The sequence below is a fragment of the Sinocyclocheilus grahami genome, unplaced genomic scaffold (assembly GCF_001515645.1).
Source record: "Sinocyclocheilus grahami isolate Dianchi unplaced genomic scaffold, SAMN03320097.WGS_v1.1 scaffold295.1, whole genome shotgun sequence".
Classification (NCBI taxonomy): Eukaryota; Metazoa; Chordata; class Actinopteri; order Cypriniformes; family Cyprinidae; genus Sinocyclocheilus; species Sinocyclocheilus grahami.
In genome coordinates, this window is record NW_015505474.1 from 1394248 (window position 1) to 1403438 (window position 9191).

The 9191-nt window shown below is 36.1% G+C and overlaps 1 protein-coding gene across 1 annotated transcript in view; it reads left to right on the top strand.

The window, feature by feature from the left end:
• LOC107600991 (GTP-binding protein 1-like) overlaps window positions 1–9191 on the top strand; it is a 50911-nt gene that overhangs the window by 32732 nt on the left and 8988 nt on the right. The gene's annotated exons all lie outside the window — the stretch shown is intronic.

Consider the following 9191-nt stretch of genomic DNA (forward strand, 5'->3'; position numbering starts at 1 on the left):
ATTCAAAATATAAAATTTTGGCCAAAATATAAAATTTGTATATTTTGTATTCTGAATTTTTTTGGCCATTTGTTTGTGTATTCTAAAGTCAAAATATAAAAATGTACTAATACATTTTCCAAATTTCTAATTAAGTAGAAAAAACAGTGTAATGTTTATATTTGCTGCGCAAATGTTGCACAAATGTTTTTCAAGAGAGCACAACATTTCCTGAATGTAATATTTTTGTGAGAGAATGCATAAGTTTTGCAAACAAACCCTAAAATCAAAATATAAATATTTCCTAATAAAATCTTTCTAATTTTTAATTAAGTATAAGATATTGTGTAATATTTTTTATTAAAATATACAAAAAAGTAATCCAGAATATATAAAAAATATATTGATATTTGTATATTTTAAATGTATTTTTCCTAATAAATGTTTTTTGTATATTGTACAATATATTAAAACAGCCCAAAATATATTACAATAAAATTGATATAATAAATTCCTCAAAATATCTTTAAAATATATTGAATTTAAGAACTAACAACAGCATACATGCCATCTCAAGTCAATTTTGGTATTACGGTATAAGATAATGTTCATGAACATCAAGAGGATGGACTGTCTGAGTTTCCCGATGCAACATGTTTCGGCTTGTGCACCTGCCAGTCTTTTTTTAATTAAATGATACGTCTATTGGAGGAGATGCAAGAGAAAGCTAAAATAGAAACAACCGGTGCTGCTTTGCATAAATATGCATAACGTCCTATAAAAGCAGACTGGATGAAACCCTAATTTGCATGTAATCCATAACCAGATTTAGAATTCGGGAAAGGGATTCGGTTGTCATTGACACAACAGAAAACCAGCGGATTAGGTAATTAGGAAAGCTCAGACGGCTCTCCGCAGAGAGGAGGTGAGGCATTTAGAGGCTGTCCATCAAGCTCATATGATTCCTGCCATTGACCTCAGTATAATCGCTCTCTGAGCTTCTGTTCCAAAATGCTGCGAATGGCTTAATGTCTTTCCTATGATTCCTACAGTGAAGCTCAGGTATGCCCAAGTATGCAAGCTCCTTGAGGAAAACCTAATGAAAAAAACAAAGACATATTCATTTCTTTGCTTTGCTACTATAGCATTTTCTGGTTTTAACATGACTGTAAAAATCACAGCATTAGTTGAGCCAGAAGTTACATGATGATGGGTTTAAAAAAAGAGATTGGAGGAAAAATGAATGCAACATTTCTTGGGGGAGCGTAATAGTTTTGGAAGAAAGCTATGTTTGCTGCAAAACTTTTGTAATGGAAATAATATGAGGTGGAAGGAACAAACACAATGATTCTCAGAGCAACGTAAGGATTTTGTGAGATAATGCAAATGTTTTGCGAAACAACTTTTTTTTTTGGCAGGAACGTAATAGTTTTGCAAGAGAACATAAATGTTTTGCAAGCGATCGCAAAAATATTGGGGGATAGGCGAGTGAGCGAGCACCAATTTTCTGTGAGTGTAATAGTTTTGTGAGAGAATGCAAACGCTTTGCAAAAGAGTGCAAATGTTTTGTGAATAAATGGCAAGTATCTCAAGGGAACGTAATAGTTTTGTGAGAGAATGCAAATGTTTTGCGAGTAATCGCAAACTTATTGGGGGATCGTTATAGTTTTCCGAGAGAGTGCAAAAAGTGAATGCTAAGTTTTTTGGGGGGAGCACAATAGTTTTGCAAGAGAATGTGAGAGAATGCAAATGTTTTGCCAGTAATCGCAAACTTATTGCGGGATCGTTATAGTTTTCCGAGAGAGTGCAAAAAGTGAATGCTAAGTTTTTTTGGTGGAGCACAATAGTTTTGCAAGAGAATGTGAGAGAGTGCAAATGGTTTGTCAATAAAAGTCAAGTTTCTCGGGGGAATGTAATAGTTTTGCGAGAGAATGCAAATGTTTCGAGAATAAACGGCACATTTCTCTGGGAAACTTAATCGTTTTGCGAGAGAATGCAAATGTTTTGCGAGAGATTGCAAATGTTTTTGCGAATAAATGGCAAGTTTCTCAGGGGAATTTAATAGTTTTGCGAGAGAATGCAAATGTTTCGCGAATAAACGGCAAGTTTCTCAGGGGAATGTAATAGTTTTCAGAGAGAATGCAAATGTTTTGCGAGAGAGTGCAAATGTTTTTGCGAATAAATGGTACGTTTCTCAGGGGAATGTAATAGTTTTGCAAGAGATCGCAAATGTTTTGTGAGTGATTGCAAACTTATTGGGAGAACATGATAGTTTCACAAGAGAATGCAAATGTTTTGCGAGCAAACTTTCACCAGTCAATACTGTAGTTTTGCAAGAGAATGGAAATGTTTTGCGAGCGAATGCCAAGTTTCTCGGGGGAACATAATAGTTTTGCGAGAGAACGCAAATGTTTTGCGAGCAAACACAAAGTTTCCCCGGGGAACACGATTTTGTGAGAGAGTGCAAATGTTGAGCAAATGCAAAGTTTCTCAGGGGAACGCAATAATTTGCCATGGAACACAAATGTTTTGCAATAGACCTCAAAGTTTCTCTGGGGACCGTAATATTTTTGTGACAGAAACTTTTTTTGTTTTTCACCCCCCATCACCATGTCCCCTTTGTGGCTCTGTAAAAAGTTGATGTGTCAGACCTGTAAAAACAAATTATTTTGAAATGACATGAGTTGGTTAGTAAATGACGACAGAATTTTAATTTGTGGGTGAATTATTCCTCCCACTAGCCTAAACGACTCCTATACAAAATTCAAAAGCCTAGAATGAGTTTTAGCCATGTTATTCTCTAACATCCATACAACAGTCCACCCTTGGACTCCAGATCAGAGCTGACCCGTTTAAACTGTGACCCATTTCAATCCATTGGAGAGATCCTGTCATGGACTAACTGTTTCAAAGCCGAGAGTCAGAACTTAGACCCTTTGATCCAGCAACTCTGTCACATCCCCAAAAAACCTTTTTAATGTTTTATGTATCATAATTTCAAAAACCGATGCCACTCGGCGTCCCATGAGCTGTCTAAAATATGAAAATGCACTCATTAAAAGTATCTTATCCTCAACAACTTGCAGTAAGAATGTGATGACACAACCAGATGCCTGTCGATGAGGTTTTGCATGTGTGTCTCGTAAATCATTAGCTAATACTGCATAATCGCAACATTATTACAATGACTCATAGCTCTTTAGTTGCTCTTAAAGTCTCATTTGGTCTCAAAAGTGCAATGGGGACCCTTTCATGATTACATTAGGCTGCAGTGAATGGTTCGTCCATGTTTTAGCAGTGTTATGAAGCCACAGCAGTGAGTTAGTATAGGCACAGACCATTAAAGTCGGTTTACGAGACCCGGTGAACACACTAAATTAGCGAAGTGTTTGAAAGGCAATAAAATGGCACTTTCAAAGGGATCCCAATTCCTAAGCAGCTATCACAACGCCGAAGACATGACAAGAGAAACGCTGCAATAAATGCTTAATTTGAAGTTTTGAGAAGCAATTACATTTCTCCACTATCAGTTGAAATGTGCAAAACACATTTATACAACAAAGTGGACTACACAACAGAGAGCAAATTGTAAAGGAAAGAACTAAGACCATAAAGCAAAAATGCATTGCGACAAGTTCAAAGCAGGAAAATTTTACTATGTTATATGTTATCATTAATATTTTATATTATTTATATATTTTTTTATTTATATCAAAAATGTCAACAATTCTGTGTTTTTCTGTCAATATGGGGTGCTGTGTGTACATTAATGAGGAAAAAAAAATAACAAATGATTTTAGCAAATGGCTGCAATATAACAAAGAGTGAAAAATTTAAGGGGGTCTGAATACTTTCCGTACCCACTATATATATATATATATATTATACATTATATATCACATTATGCATATACACACACATGATCATTATTTATTTGTGTATTTATAATTGTTTATTAAATTATAATTATATTGAATAATATATTGTAAAATATTAGTTTATAAATATTATGATGTCATAAATATTATTTATTAGTATTATTAAGGTTTGATATATGACATTTGACAGTTTTATGAAATTCTATATGCAAAATATAATTTAATGTGTATTCAAATATTTAATCATATTTTATATATTCTTATAATATTTATTACATTTCTATATTATAAATATTAATATTTGTTTATTAGAAGTTTATTAGTCTTTGTATCAATATACACTGTATTTTAGAAATATTTTTTATGGCTTTTCTGAGTTTCACTCACTGTTTTGGGATTTACAGTCAAACAGGATTTAGAGTTAAATCACTGTTTGCCCTTTTCAGTATCAGTTTGTTCAAAAACGCATGTACCCTGGGGCTGCACTGGACTTCCCAGGTAACAAGTCTCTGAAGTCTCATGTTCTGAGGTTCAAGGCACCAATATCTGCCACTTTCAGGCTAAACTGTTTTTAACTACACCAACCAGTGTCATAAAAATTATTTCCCAAAGAAAAAAAAAAACGTTGTAGAAAGCCTGTAATGGAAGCCAAGGTGAATCCCATCAGTCAGCTGTTTAATTATAATAAAATGAGAAATAATGTGGAGGCCATGGAAAGCAAAAAAGATAAGACAGTAATTCAATTCTCCTAAAAGATTCATATTTGTCTTCATTAATGTCAGTTTCTGCTTTCACAAAGAGTCAATGCTAAACTACACTAAATCCCTACGTTTTGTACAAAATATACATAGGCTTTGTTATTCATCTTTGTCAATATCCTTTTTATTAAAATATGCTTTTGTCTTGAGGCTGTAAGACGCAACCATTTCATAAACATATTTACGTCTAAAATCTGATGCAACACACATGCAATGCTTTGTGTTCTAACTCCACTCATAGCAACCACTTAAAATACACTTGGTACTGCATGGCAACTCACTAAATCCACACAGAAACACATTGGACACTACATACAACACCCTAGCGTAGCGAGGTACAGATAGCTTACCATTAACATATCTAATGTTAGCTCTAGCAACCACACAAAACACCTATAGAACTGCATAGCAACTCACAAATTCCACTCAGAACACTTTAGTAACCAAAATGCATTAGAAACATCCTACAACACCCCAGCATGGCTAGGTAGCTACAGATAACTTCCTCATAAACATGTTAGCATGCTTTAGCAATGACACAAAATACCCTTCAAACTGCATAGAATTTCATTAAATCCACTCGGAACACTTTAACTACATAGCAACCACACCGGAAACTACCCACAACGCGCTAGAATTGTGGCTAGCTACAGATTGCTTAGCCATTACCATGTTTAATGTTAACGCACCCTAGTAACCTCAAAAAACACCCTTGAGTCGGCACAGCATTTCACTAAATTCACTCAGAACACTTTGATGGTATAGCAAATAAACCTACCCACAGCATGCTAGAATTGTGGCTAGCTACAAATAGCTTAGCCATGAGCATGTCTAATATTAGCACAATCTGAAACGCCTTTAAATCTGCATTGCAATTCACTACATTCACTTTAACTGCATAACAACCCTCAATATGCTAAGATTTTGGCTAACTACTGATAGCTTAGCAATTTACATGTCTAATGTTAATGCGTCTGGGCATTCATGCAAAACACCCTTGAAACCGCATAGCAATTTGCTTAATTTCATTCAGTTCAGTTCTTCATTCCTTCAGTTCTTAATTTCATTTCACTCAGCAACTGCCATGAAGCTACTACCCACAACATGCTAGAATTGTTTCTAGCTGCAGAGAGTTTAGCCATGAGCATGTCTCATGCTAGTATCCTCTAGGAACCATACAAAACACCCTTGAGGTTGAATAGCAATTTGCTAAAAAAACACCCAGAACACCCTAGCATTGTGACTAGTACAGACAGCTAATGTTAGCATGCTAGCTATTTATTTAAATAATGTTACCCTTAAAGGGGTCATCGGATGCAAAATTCACTTTTGTTGTTGTTTGAACATAAATGTGTGTTGGAAGTGTGTGTACACATCCACCCTATAATGATAAAATTATACCCAGTGTTTTTTTTTTTTAAATCCCCTTTCTCAAATCAGGCTGTTCTGAGATTCCTGTCAGAATGAAGTAGTTCTGCACAGGCCCCTCCCACAATAGTTGATTGACAAGTCCATCTTACCTTAAGACCAGCCCTGAGTGAGCTGTCCGCCATTGTGTCGACTCCGGTGCAGGGGAAGACAAGAATGTCTCCGATTAAAGCGATTGAGGTATATGCTTTTGTCTTGAGGCTGTAAGACGCAACCATTTCATAAACATATTTACGTCTAAAATCTGATGCAACACACATGCAATGCTTTGTGTTCTAACTCCACTCATAGCAACCACTTAAAATACACTTGGTACTGCATGGCAACTCACTAAATCCACACAGAAACACATTGGACACTACATACAACACCCTAGCGTAGCGAGGTACAGATAGCTTACCATTAACATATCTAATGTTAGCTCTAGCAACCACACAAAACACCTATAGAACTGCATAGCAACTCACAAATTCCACTCAGAACACTTTAGTAACCAAAATGCATTAGAAACATCCTACAACACCCCAGCATGGCTAGGTAGCTACAGATAACTTCCTCATAAACATGTTAGCATGCTTTAGCAATGACACAAAATACCCTTCAAACTGCATAGAATTTCATTAAATCCACTCGGAACACTTTAACTACATAGCAACCACACCGGAAACTACCCACAACGCGCTAGAATTGTGGCTAGCTACAGATTGCTTAGCCATTACCATGTTTAATGTTAACGCACCCTAGTAACCTCAAAAAACACCCTTGAGTCGGCACAGCATTTCACTAAATTCACTCAGAACACTTTGATGGTATAGCAAATAAACCTACCCACAGCATGCTAGAATTGTGGCTAGCTACAAATAGCTTAGCCATGAGCATGTCTAATATTAGCACAATCTGAAACGCCTTTAAATCTGCATTGCAATTCACTACATTCACTTTAACTGCATAACAACCCTCAATATGCTAAGATTTTGGCTAACTACTGATAGCTTAGCAATTTACATGTCTAATGTTAATGCGTCTGGGCATTCATGCAAAACACCCTTGAAACCGCATAGCAATTTGCTTAATTTCATTCAGTTCAGTTCTTCATTCCTTCAGTTCTTAATTTCATTTCACTCAGCAACTGCCATGAAGCTACTACCCACAACATGCTAGAATTGTTTCTAGCTGCAGAGAGTTTAGCCATGAGCATGTCTCATGCTAGTATCCTCTAGGAACCATACAAAACACCCTTGAGGTTGAATAGCAATTTGCTAAAAAAACACCCAGAACACCCTAGCATTGTGACTAGTACAGACAGCTAATGTTAGCATGCTAGCTATTTATTTAAATAATGTTACCCTTAAAGGGGTCATCGGATGCAAAATTCACTTTTGTTGTTGTTTGAACATAAATGTGTGTTGGAAGTGTGTGTACACATCCACCCTATAATGATAAAATTATACCCAGTGTTTTTTTTTTTTAAATCCCCTTTCTCAAATCAGGCTGTTCTGAGATTCCTGTCAGAATGAAGTAGTTCTGCACAGGCCCCTCCCACAATAGTTGATTGACAAGTCCATCTTACCTTAAGACCAGCCCTGAGTGAGCTGTCCGCCATTGTGTCGACTCCGGTGCAGGGGAAGACAAGAATGTCTCCGATTAAAGCGATTGAGGTGTTTTGTTGTTGGATGTAATAATGAACATAGCAGTCGTCATTTACTCCCGATATCTGAGCCGCTGAAGACGCAGAGGATTAACGTTACTTTTGTTTTGAAAGGAATGCTCTGATCCCCGATCTGCCTAAATGCATCTATGTTCGTGCAAATCATTCATGATCCAGCTTCATCTACAGAAGAAGTGAGTACAAGGGTTTTTATGAATCTTTGCAAATTGCCTTTCCTAATATGTGCTAGTTAGCAAGTTTCGCGGCTAAAGTAAACCGTACTGCTCGTCACCCCACAGAAGAGAGGGGCGGGGTCAGCAGAGCTCATTAGCATTTAAAGCAACACAGACTAGAATGGCGTGCTGAAAACAGAGCTGTTTTTGACAGGGTAAAAAGGGTGTTTTTTACACTACCATTGATACATTTTAACCAAAGTATGTTATAGACTTTTCATTAAGACCGTAAAGAATCATATCAACTTGTGGAAAATGGGCATCCGATGACCCCTTTAAAATTAACCATGGTTGTATTATAGTACAAGTGTATTAACCATATTTTTTTGGTGGATTTATATTTATATAACCACAGTTTTACTACAAATGGTTAAACTATGGTTATTGATCATGTTTAATTTGTGATTACCAGTTTAACTATATTAACCATGTTTTTTTATTATTATTTGTAGTAAAACCATGGTTATATTCATAAGGGTATAGCTAACTTTAGGGTTAATTTAACTTGAAAAAAAACTGTATTTATGTTTTGCTGAAATATACTAAAATCATTGTCAGAACATTTCTCCAAAGTCTGGGCGGTGACTCTGAGGCTAATCGAATTTAGCGCTGTGTACCTGCTGTTCAATGGGTTGGCATGAAAGGAACATTGCGTGCGCACTCAACTCTACCCTATGGGGACGACTTAAAAGAATTAAAATACCAGCTGATAAGATTTCATGTTTTGGTCGTCATGACAAATATCTTGTGACAGTTCAACCAGAATCACATGCTAAGGATAATCTGTTCTGAGGGGTCCTACATTCATTTCCTGGTGATTGACAGAATTATTCATGAAATGATAATATATTTCATTGTCATCATTCAGAGTTAATGGTTTGTGTCAGGACTAAGATCTGTCAGCGACCCCTTATGGAAACACAGCGATGTATGTACAGACATTGTCACGGTCAATGGTCTGCTGGGTTGTGGGATGATTTGGAGATGTTTGGGTGAGTCCAGTTTTGTTTTCAGGGTTTTTTTTCTGTTCCTATCTTCTCCAGAACCATAATTTTCACTCCAAGATTGGAAGTTGGCCTAAGTGTAGAAGAGAACTAAAAAAAAATCATTATCGTTTGCAGCTTCTGCAACTCCCATAAATGTGTACTGAAATACATTTCTAATTCTACATGCACCAGTGTGTCAAGCCACTTAACTACTGATTAAAATTATTAAATATAACCTAACCTGAACATTTAGGAGAAACTCTTCTTTTAGGAGGAAATCT